This window comes from Lipophrys pholis (assembly GCF_963383615.2).
Source record: "Lipophrys pholis genome assembly, chromosome: 12".
Classification (NCBI taxonomy): domain Eukaryota; kingdom Metazoa; phylum Chordata; class Actinopteri; order Blenniiformes; family Blenniidae; genus Lipophrys; species Lipophrys pholis.
In genome coordinates this window covers 5,545,154-5,557,388 of record NC_137641.1, presented here as the reverse complement: position 1 = coordinate 5,557,388, position 12,235 = coordinate 5,545,154, and the positions used below count along the sequence as shown (strand labels likewise).

Sequence of the window (12,235 nt, the reverse complement as noted above, 5' to 3'; positions counted from 1 at the left end):
TCAAACGTATTTTCATTGACGTCCATAAGACGTCCAGACAAGACGTGAAAACAACGTCCAAGAAAGACGTCTAAAAAACGTTCATTCTGGCTCGTCTGAGGACGTCTTCTGGATGTCAAATATTGACGTCTATATGATGTCCAGAAAAGACATCCAGACAACGTCCAAGAAAGACGTCTAAAAAACTTTCATTCTGGCCCCTCTGCAACTGCAACGTGAAATAAGTGTCGGTCACGCTGCTGCTTCAACCAATCAGGTTTTGATATTGATGCTCTTTTTGTTTTTTAATTGATTCATTTTATTTTATTTTATTTCATTTTTTACTTTATTGCCCAAATGGGGGAACATCCAAACAGAGCAAACAAACATCAAACAACAAAAACAAACAATTTTAACAGACGATGCTCACAAATAATACATTAGTATAATCTTAAGCTCCATGGTATGAACTTATAAAGATAACTATAACAAATACAAATAAGGATGACATTATTTATTTTAAAAGAAAAGTATAATTAAAAAAAAAGAAAACACAAAAGGGACGAGGGAAGCAGAGGGTCTCATTATTCTTTTTGGAATAATTCTTTAAATAACTCAATAATTTTATTACTTTTTTCTGTGTTTATGTTACTTAGTGTTTTAATGTGTTCTTTAAATTCAATATAAAACTGAACATAATCTGGGTTTACCTTTGCTAATCTGCATTTGCGAATGGGAAATTTTCCAACTAGAATTATTAAATTAATTATAAATTCTATGTCTATATTTTTGTAATTAAAATATGCAATTACACTTTTACAATCAATTTGAGCATGATTTTAGTTTTACATAGTGTATAATTCTCAGTCCATAAGGTATTTGAATAGGAACAGTAAAACAATTAATGATTAATGATTTGGGATTAATGAGTTTTTTTTCACTTTCTAAAAATTTGGATAAGTTTATATTTGTTAAATATATGTTGTGCAAAATATTGATATGTACTTGCTTAATTTTATTGACAATACAAAATCTGTATGGCAATAACCAAGCTCTCTGCCAATCAATGTCTGTTAAGATAAAAATCCCAAAAGATTTTCCTCTGGGACTTATTCTCCTTTTCTCATAAAAACAGTTTCTTTTATGTTTATTACTTCAGTTTTGATTCAAAATGTCTCAACCTTTAATAAACAGCAGGTTTTATGACACAAATAGATATTGGTGACTCAGGACCCGCCAGCAGGCCTCGGGTGACGTCAGCGTATTCAAGCCCTCCGATTGGCTCGTCAGAGAGTTCACTCTCCAGCGCCAGCTGACTGCATCTGGAGGGAGCTGCATTAACAATATTATAGTTGTGTTTGTTTAATAGTGGTTTTGTACACCGACAATGGCTAAAGGAGAAGATAAAGAGATGTGGTAGCAGATTTATTGTCAAAACACTTTTCAAGTGGGACTTTTCCTAGAGGTCATTGAACGCACCGCAGGGCTCCAAGCACACAGAGGTCCGGTACAATTTACTTGTGCTCACTACAAGTTCCATGGCAGGATTCAGGATTATGTGATTCGCCATTATATTATTTTCAAACCACGAAAAACGTTTGTCACCGTCCACGGCCCCCAGGAATTCTGGGAAAAACAGCGGCTTTTTTTATGAAGCTGAAACAGAAGGAGACTTGAACTTTGATTCTTTTCATCCATAAAGGTATTTATTCTGGCAACACGAGTATCTATCTGTGATGCAAAGGCTTTTTATACTGCATCTCTGCATGATGACCTGGTTTTTGTAGCCATAAAAAAGTGATTGAGGGGTGGATTGACTCAGACCAGCACTAGTGAAGGCCGAGGTCTGAAATGCAAGGCTGCCACTGTTACAATCTAATCCTACCATTTATAGGACATGCAAATACGTTTCAACTTCCAGCTTTTATTGAAAGATATAAATAAGGATGTGAGGATATAAACACTCTCATATAATATTTTTACATTCATCCATCTTTGCCATGATTATTTTATTGTTGTAAAAAAGTCATGAAAGACCAAAGATTGAGGTGAAAACTGTCTTTATTTTGTCAAAGCTTGAAGAAAATGAGGATGAAAGAAGATGAATATTGATGAAGTCAGTTTGCTTTGATGATAGAAGAAAGTGAAAGAGGGTGAATGACAGAGGTGAGATCAGTGTGAGAGTAAAAGCAGTGTGAGAGTCCCAGTGAGTCCGGTCAGGACTGGGAACACTGGTCTCTCCTCAGTGTCTCTCTGAGGGGAGTCTGGGAGCCCCGGGTGGCCTCACAGGTCACAGAGCCCACCTTCCTCCACTGGTCTGCAGGGAGCCTCAGGGTGCTGCTCCAGCTGTAGAGGCCGTCCTTCTGCAGCACCCCGGGGCTCCTGCTCTCCTCCCAGCTGCTGCTGCTGCTGCTGCTGCTGCTGTCCTCCACCTTCCAGCTCAGACTCCAGTCTGAGGGGAAGCCCTCGTTGGCCAGGCACATGAGCGTGGCCTTCCCCTGCTGCAGCTCCTCTCTGGAGGGGGGCAGCACCGTCAGGGTGGGGCGGGTATCACCTAGGAGACACCAATCAAATTAGAGGACAGGGAGCACCCAGCTGTCAATCAACCAGCACACACCTGGACAGCTTTAGTGGGAGACAGCTGATTTGGTCCTGGAAGAAGTTGCTGTCAGAGGCTTTTTCTGCTCCAGCAGTCACTCACTCACACATTGTTTCACTTCCCTTTAAGAAGCCTCTCATGCACATCAGCACAGAGAGAATCATCCAACCCTTTGACCTGAAATACCTCAAACTACACAGGAAGGAACACAAGCTGATGTCTCAACGTTTACTCTTCATTTGCATCAACGTTATCAGAAAGTTTACACTTTACAACGTATGACTGGAAACTTTAACATGAACTTCAAATCTAAATTAATATTTTCAATTATTAGGAGCAAAATGTGAAAAAAACAGTAAATAAAGATAACTTCTCAGGAGGATTTGATTATTCTACATTTATCATCAGTATTTCTATTTTACTGTAAAATAACAATATTAATGATGCATTTTAAAGTAAGAAGAGAAACAGAATTGGGAAACATTCTATAGAACCAAGAATAAATCCAGCTGTGATGAAGAGACACTCAATAAAACAAGAAGAATAAAACCTGCACACATTCCAACACAAACACATTTCAAACAGTGGACATGTCAACTAAAACTCAGCCCAAAGACAGACCAGTGCACCAGAAATGTCCCTAAATACACAGGTCAGTGTAAAAACAGCTTCAACATGAGACTGGTAGAGTTAAAACAGTGTGTTCCACAGCCATCAGGCTCTAACTGAGCACATTTAAAGACTGACAAGATCTTTTGTTTTGTCATTTAATCCTAATGAGATTTTAATCCGGTGTAAATTTAAAACTAATAACTTTTCTCTGTGATCAAATTAAAGTGAAACAGAGCTGAGCTAAACTACATGAAATCAATGGAGATTAAAACTTGATCACTACAATAATTATTAAGAAAAAAAAACATCTTTCTAATCTCAAATCATTCAAAACAAGGTTTAATGTATGAATTGGAATTATTTAGTTGAAAGTATTAAAAGGAGAATAAACTTACTTCCAACATCCAGTCTGGTTCCTCCACCGAACGTGTACCACAGTGATACAAACTCATTGAGCCGCTGTACAAAAACCTCTGACTGTAGAGAGACGCCACTCTCTGATTCTGAAACCAACAAACTCACCAAAACAACTTTTACCACCTGATCCTAACGGAACACAAGAGAACAGTTCTTTCATCTGCAATGTCTACTTGAAATACATATATTTATAGAGATTGTTTTAAAGATTATTTTCTATTTTTTTCTATTATGTCTATTGGAATTTATTCCTGAAGGGATTTAACAGCAAAAACAGAAAATGTAAAAAAATAAATGTAAATGTAAAACTACAGACGTATCTTTAATTATTCAGTTTAATTCCTTAATATTGTCATTAAAGTTTGAATCCAGAGTGAAAGTGAGAGATGAAAGTGATCCAGGTCCCTGTTGGAGTCAGTCAGAACATTTCCATAGAGCCACTTTGCATCAGCAGCACCATGCTCCAGTGCTCTGGGAGAGTTTATAGTCCTGACAGTTGAAGACTGGATGACTGACAGCCGTCCTTCATGACAACAGAAGACAGAGAAATCCTCCTCATCAGAAACATGAGTGTGATCTGCGTCCTCATCTGGACTCTCCTCTGCTGCTGCTTCACAGGTAAAGTCCAGAGAATCAAACTCCTCTCCTCTGTCAACATCCGTCCCTCTGAAATGAAGCCCACAAAACCATGAGGCTGCTTGATGTTTCTGTCTGTGTTTCCTCAGAGTCCAGAGGCCAGGTCACAGTGACTCAGCCTGCAGCAGTCAGCTCTGCTCTGGGAGCCTCCGTCACCATCACATGTAGGACCAGTCAGAAAGTTTATGTTTATGGTGCTGGTCACTGTTTAGCCTGGTACCAACAGAGAGATGGACAACCTCCTAAATTGCTCATTTACTGGGCCAGCTATAGAGAATCAGGGACTCCAGATCGTTTTACAGGCAGTGGATCAAACTCTGACTTCACTCTGACCATCAGTGGAGTTCAAGCTGAAGATGCTGCAGTTTATTACTGTCAGAGTTTTCATTACATCAACAGTCAGTGGGTGTTCACACAGTGAAAAACCATCGTACAAAAACCTCCCTCAGTCAGACTGAACAGAAACTGACTGCTGCACACTGATACACTTCACTGAACACACACACACACACACACACACACACACACACACACACACACACACACACACACACACACACACACACACACACACACACACACACACACACACACACACACACACACACACACACACACACACACACACACACAGGTCTACTGAGCGCAGAGTTCAACACCACTTAATACCAAACTAAAGTTTGTGCAGAAGTTTTGAGCTCCAACATCTTCATGACAACCATATACTGTAGGATCCCATCTTGTGAAAAGGTTTAACACGGGGAATAGCCTCTGATTAAATCATTTAATAAACTAAACTGTGTCTCGGTGGGGAGTTGAACACGGGCCTACTAATTGCAAGGAAAGAATTCCTCCACTAGACGAGCAGCATATTGATTTACAAGTGAGATTCTCACACAGATTTTATTATGACCTTACACTCACTTTACCTCCAGTTTCTCCTCTAAAGTCAGAGTTTTACATTTATACACCAGTAAATAATTAACCTCATTCATTTGGATTCTTAACTGTTAGCTCTCGCGGCGCATAAGCTGGCGTCACAACTCACTCAGTTACCTTGAAAAAGTAATCCAATTACTGATTACTAGTTATTCCTTGAAAAAGTAACTTAGTTACCTTACTGATTACTTGTTTTTAAAAGTAACTAAGTTAGATTACAAGTAATCTTATAGTTACTTTCAGCAGCTGCCAACAACATGCCCCCCTCAATCTCAACATAAAAATGACAACTGGTTTTACCAGAAACTGAGTTCTGATCACTGCCTGGCCTCCTGCTGATACAGATTTAACCTTTGACCTTCATTCTTTGTTGTATTTATATCCGACTCATGGTTTTATTATCAGATTTTTACTATTACTGGTATTTATTAGTACATAGTTTAGTCTATTGTTGCACTATTTATCTGTTTTCAATAGAGCAATAGTATTTATTTGTTTGCACAACCTGCTCTATGCAACATTTTAATGACAGAGTAACGTGTTATTAATTAATGCGTTACCGGCATGACTGTGGCTATGTCCCGCTGGTCTTCCCTCCCCCTCTCTCTAACTGGTAACTTGGTAAAGATGGTGATTCTCCCTAAATTTCTTTATTTGTTCCAACACATTCCAATTTTTATAAGAAAATCTTTTTTTTAACAGATCAGACAATAATATAATGTTTGTGGTTGAACCAGACTCCTTGCATCAAAATAATTATTCTACAACTTCCCAAAAAGCGGGACGGTCTTGCACGACGTAACATCATACAATACTATTGGTCATGCAATATTAATAAGCTCTGTCATTGGCTGGACAATGAAGCCGACACAGATCCTTCATGGGCTCAAATAGAACGGCGATCTTCAAGGTTCTCTCTCCAGTCCCTCCTCACTTCTCGTCTCCCTGTTAACATTCATAACATCTAACAGAACCCTGTTGTCAACAATTCTTTGAAAATCTGGCTGCAGTTCCGTAAATATTAAAGCTTGAATAACCCCTCAATTTAAGAACTGATTGTTAAAAACCATCTATTTCCGCCCTCCCTATCACATCCTGCATTTTAAATCTGGCAAAACAAGGGCCTGGGGCCTCATTTATAAAACACTGCGTAGGATTCCTACTAAAAATGTTGGTGCGCTCTAAAGCTGAAAATGGCGTGCGCCCAAACAAATTCAGATTGGTGAAACCGTGCGTATTGCACTTTCCTGTTATAGATCACAGTCCACCTGGAAGGTCCCACAGTTGATGTCCCGCCCTCAACACGTCCACTTTTAACCATAAATGGTCGATGCAAAGTGTCTCGTCAATATCTTTGCATCTCAATCGGCCCGTTGATCGCCGGCATTTGACGCTAAATCCTGAGAGAAAAGAAAAGAAAAGGAATTTTACAGAGAGAGAAATAGTCATGGAGGAGGTGGAGGTCAGGAAAATTATATTAGTTGGTGGTCACCAGTGTTGCCACAGTTACCTTGCAAAAGTAATTAGATTACTGATTACTAGTCACTCGCCTTAAAAAGTAATTTAGTTACTTCATTGATTACTTGTTTTTAAAAGTAACTAAATTGGATTACAAGTAACTTTTTAGTTACTTTCTTTTTTTTTTTTTTTCTTTTTTTTTTTCTTGCCCTTGTCCTGTTCGGCAGCTTGGGCCAACAATATGATGTGATTGAGAGCCTTCGGAGTCAGAACAGTTTTTGGTCTTGCAACAGGGAGAGACCTGGAGTCTCCTCCTGTAACTTTTTAGTTACTTTCAACAGTTGCCGACACCGCCCCACGTCTCTAAATAAAAAGGACAACTGGTTTGGCCACAAAGTGAGTTCTGATCACTGCCTGGCCTCCTGCTGATCCAGATTTAACCTTTGACCTTCATTCTTTGTATTTATATCTGACTCATTTTGTAATTATCAGATTTTTACAATTACTGGTATTTATTTACCCAGTTGTAGTCTGTTGTTGACCTTTTAATTACCCCTCTTGAGGAGAAATCAAGTCTTTCATTGATTGATTGATTGAAAAAGAAAAAAATGTCAAAAGAGTTCAACATCTCTGCAGTTGTGTTCTTGTGGCAATAATATGGTTTAGTGTTGACATTTCTTAGTTTCCGTTGTTTCGTGTCACCTGAACGCACCGTTAGAGCGAGTTGGTCTGTGATTGGCTGAGAGTGGAGAAGGGGGCGGGTCAGGTCGGACTGCATGCACTGCGTATGTCTGTGGCCGTTTCCCAATTCTTAGAGCGCCAGTGTGTACTCGCTTACGTCACGAGTAACTACTTGCAGCGTCCTCGGAAGTGCGGAAATGCAAATTTACGAGGACGCATCGGCGTTAATGGAGAATTGGAACACGAGTACTTCATGACGCTGTGGCTGTCATGGCTGGATGATGGACCCTGAAGCTGAGGAGGAGGAGGAGGAGGAGGAGGAGGAGGAGGAGGAGGAGGAGGAGGAACCTGTTTCCTCTCTGGTTCAGCAGGAAGGTGATTTGTACCTGATATTTTATATGATGATCTAAATTTTAGAACATTATTGTAAAATAGTACCTTTTCTGTCACATACATGCGGTGTATGTTACAGTGTATTGTACCGTGTATAGTACTGTGTTTAGTACCGTGTACAGTACTGTATAAAGTACAGTGTATAGTTCCGTGTATAGTACAGTGTTACTATTACTTCTACCTCCTATACAGCCTTTATTTTACTCTTCATCTCCTTGGAGTTCAGTAACAACAAAAGCAGCTGATCAGAAATGTCCTACTAATACAAACAATTATTTTACTGTTTTAATGAAGATCCTTGATGTTTATTAAATAATTAACCAGCTTTTCTTACCTGCTGCTTGTTGTCATCCTTCTGGTCATGTCATTAATATGTACTGTATTACATTTGTCTAATATACATCCTACAGTTAATCACTCCAATCATTAGTTGTAACAACTTCTCTTTAGAATAAATACATAAATGGTTTATACTGTGTGAGAGTAAATACATAAATACACACATGGCTTACACTATCGAGCAAAGAAAGATATCAAGCAGAAGATAAAGGAACATTTATTTAATAAACTTCAGCAGAACCTACAACAGTAAAAACACAAGTTAGAAACATTATGTACACAGAAAAATGACATTGCTTTTAAAAATTCTAAAGTTCTTTCTTTTATTTCCCAGGAACCCCTGCAGTGATACACAGGTCCATAATGTTCCTATCCTGGAACCTTTCTCTCCTGGAGGTGTCGTGACTCCAGCTTCAGGGTTTCCAGGAGCATCGTTATGTTGATACTGATGTTCCTGCTGGTCATCAGGCATTCTGCTGTACTGCTGATTGATGGTGTCACCTTCTAATTCTTCCTACTGCTGGTCATCAGGTATTCTGCTGTACTGCTGATTGATGGTGTCACCTTCTAATTCTTCCTACTGCTGGTCATCAGGTATTCTGCTGTACTGCTGATTGATGGTGTCACCTTCTAATTCTTCCTCCTGCTGGTCATCAGGTATTCTGCTGTACTGCTGGTTGATGGTGTCACCTTCTAATTCTTCCTCCTGCTGGGGCCGTTGATGGAGCCACATTCTAATTCCTCCTCCTGCAGAGCCACAACACATCTGTTACCTAAACAACAAACTTTTCCCCTCTATCATAGTGGAGTTATTTGTCATACCACAGGAGGTTTATTGAAAGTTGAATTGTGTTCATTTTGTCGTTCTAAACCTCATATATTATAGACTCTTTTTTAATGACACCGGTCACCTGATAAAGACCGACATGTCATCACAACCTTATGAAGCTCTGAGGAAGACTACAGATGCAGCTGAAACATGCCAGCAAGGTAGAATCTTTCCTGCATCTACCTGTTGTTAAAAAAGACTCTGTAATATATGAGGTTTATTGACGTGTACATTGGCAACTGGGGATCTGTGCAGGATGCTCTTGTCCTGCACAGATCCTCCATGTACCAGCAAGTATTAGTACCAGCTGGGTGATGGAGGAAGTGCTATATCTACTAGTTACTTTCTGCTGGCTGATGGAGGAAGTACTATATCTACCAGGTACTTTCTGCTGGCTGATGGAGGAAGTACTATATCTACCAGGTACTTTCTGCTGGGTGATGGAGGAAGTACTGTATCTACCAGGTACTTTCTGCTGGGTGATGGAGGAAGTACTGTACCCATGCCTGCAGCACACAGTTGTTATTATATCACTGTACTGGCAACCTGCTTTATCTCAATAATCACAGTCATGAACACGAAGGAAAAAATAAATTCTGATTCATGATTACATCAAAATATATCAAATGTTTTCCATGTGAATTTTAACTGACAGGCAGGTTGAAACCCAACAGACACCAGGTCAAACCTGCTGGTGCTCCATCTTTCTGAGAGCCTGGAGAGACATCCTCTTGTTGCTGCCTGTCTGTGTGGCATCAGGTGACATCATGGAGGTGGTGGAGGAAGTTCCAGGGATGATGATGGAGACGACCAAGTGACACTGAGGACGCCCAGAGGGACCTGGCAGGAAGTGATCTGCGAGCGAGACTGTTCAGCTGCCTGCTGCTGAAGAACGACCTGCAGGCCTCAGAGAGGAGAACCACATCTAGACAGGAAGCTCTCCTCATGTACTCATGTTCTCTAGTCATGTGTAAATATATGTAGATAGATGGATAAAGACAGAGAGATCAACAGACTGTAAATGATTGTTTATGACTGTAAAATATAGAACTGAACATTTCTCTGTTTCATTTGATAAACAATGTAATGTTGCTTTAAAGAAGAAATTGTCTGGGGTGAATTTCAACAATTATGAGGTCTATGAGGAGGACATAAAACAAAAAGAATGACACACTACCAATTCAGTAAGTTATTAACACATGTATGAATAAAGTATATACATGTAATAATTCAAGCATCAAAAACAATCCTCACTCCCATCCTCATCTGGAGGAGTTCCTCTTCTCCACTGGACCAGGCTTCAGGTTCCTCAGTAGTCCTGGATTCAAATAGTGCATGGTGTTAGTTTGAATCCACAGCATCCTTCAGTAACCAGTAGATTCTCCAGTAGAACCAGTAGAACCTCCAGTAGAACCAGTGGAACCAGTAGAACCTCCAGTATGATGGGTAGAAATCTTTAGTGCAATTGAGACAAAACACTATGGCCAGTAGAACCTTCACCTCTCAGTCAAGTTAAATAGTTTTAAACATAATCTTTCCCCTCAGCAGCAAATATAAATGTAGATGAACACTGTTAGATTTACACTAAAACAATTATATCTCATGTTTAACCACAGTAGAGAACCACAGCCAGCCTCGTCTCAGTCTGGATCCACAATCTCCGAAAACCTCAGAACAAATGTTTAAGTAAACGTGATCTTGAAATATCAACCTCATAACAACATTTTATAACAACTATAGTCTGGCCTAAAACACTCTTAAACCTACACTCTGTTAAACAATGACGCTAATATTTCAGATCTTTTACGCACCGTTGTGTGTTTCCCCCTCTGCGATCTCCTCCATCATCTCTTGCCAAATGCATTATGGGTAAATTGGCTTCCCAAGACTGAACAGGTCTGTTTCGATGAATCCTCGATAAAGTTTGCGGAGCGAGGATACATCTGGGTATTCCATGTGTACTCGGTGAGAAACGGCCTAAGAATAGAAACAGTACTTGGTCTCCCACTGATGACGTTTAACAGGTACACGAGAGCACAAGTATGGAGGAGTATGGGTATTGGAAAACGGCCTGTGTGTTTGGAGGAGAGAGAACGAGCGGCCGGTTCTGTTTAATGATAAAGCGGCTTTACAGACAAGTTACTCGTCCTGTTGGACGCTACAATATTAATGCACAGTGACTTGGAGAAGTAACTTTAATCTGATTACTGGTTTGGAAATAACAACGCGTTAGATTACTTGTCTAACCAGCATCACTGGTGGTCATGGTAGTAGAGTCACTAATAAAAAGTAAAAACAAGCGATTGGCAGCACGTCGTCACTGCTGTAAACAGTGTGGCAGCCACAGAGAGATCAGTCACTGCAGAGGTGGAGAAGAAGAGTCTGATCTGAAGGTGGAGGCCCGAGGAGAGTGACCTCATGGGGGCAGCACCTGAGCACACTGCTGGACACCATAACAGCCCTCATGGTTGTGACGGCCAGCGTGTCTTTCTGGTGGAGACCACAGCGGACCGATAAAGTTCACTTTTATCTGTTGATTAAATGTATGAAGGAAATACTTGAACAGGGACTTGTAAAAAGGCTCAGTGGACTTTGTGTTGTATCCTCAGTCACTGGAGAGTTGGAGGCGGAGGGTGACGTGGAGGTCGTCTGTCTCCAGCAGCAGAGCGTCCAGAGCGCATGGCGGTGCAGCGCATCCACAGTGCAGCTTCATGCACGACTGTCACCGTGCTATTTATATGCGTTCTTAGCAATGGGACCGGTTGTTAAACACCTTGTCACAATTGATAATCAGTCAGTTCTATCCACCGCTCTGGATCATTTGAAGATGAACGTTTGTCATATGAACCTCGTGCTGCTGATTCAGTAGTAATGGCTCATTAAAGGAACATCTATAACACTGAAGCTCGGCTGTTTATGATCACCTGGATCTATAAGTCTGACATTTGAAGACATTAAATGTATGAGATGAATCTGGCTTCAATTCTCCACCTCACAATCGGCACCGCCAGTTTCCACCGTCTCCAAAATGTGTGTGCGCAAGGTTCAAAGTTGCCGTACCGGTACGCACATTCTCCCGCAGAGCTTATTTTTTTAGATCACAAACTTTGCGTGGGAAGTGGCATACGCATCTTTCAGGACCTGTTTTGTCCGTCAGCAACCTTTATAAATGAGGCCCCTGATCTTTATAAAGAAACTATTTACTGATTTTATGGAGCTTTCAATCAGGCTTGAACTACCTCACTCTCACTTCTTAATTTTTCTATTAACCAGGCACTTTGTCCAAACCACCTTCCTCCACTGCTCTACCCACCACCCGAGTCTCAGATTGACTCACTGCTCTCTCTCGACCC

At 40.4% G+C, this 12,235-nt stretch overlaps 1 gene segment (V, D, J or C); it reads right to left on the bottom strand.

Moving 5' to 3' along the window:
* Positions 1-2,058: 2,058 nt before the first annotated feature.
* On the bottom strand, positions 2,059-5,748 carry LOC308117909 (Ig kappa-b4 chain C region-like). The segment is given in 3 exons: positions 5,743-5,748; positions 3,586-3,667; positions 2,059-2,533 (listed from the first exon to the last, which is right to left on the bottom strand).
* Between the last annotated feature and the right edge of the window lie 6,487 nt (positions 5,749-12,235).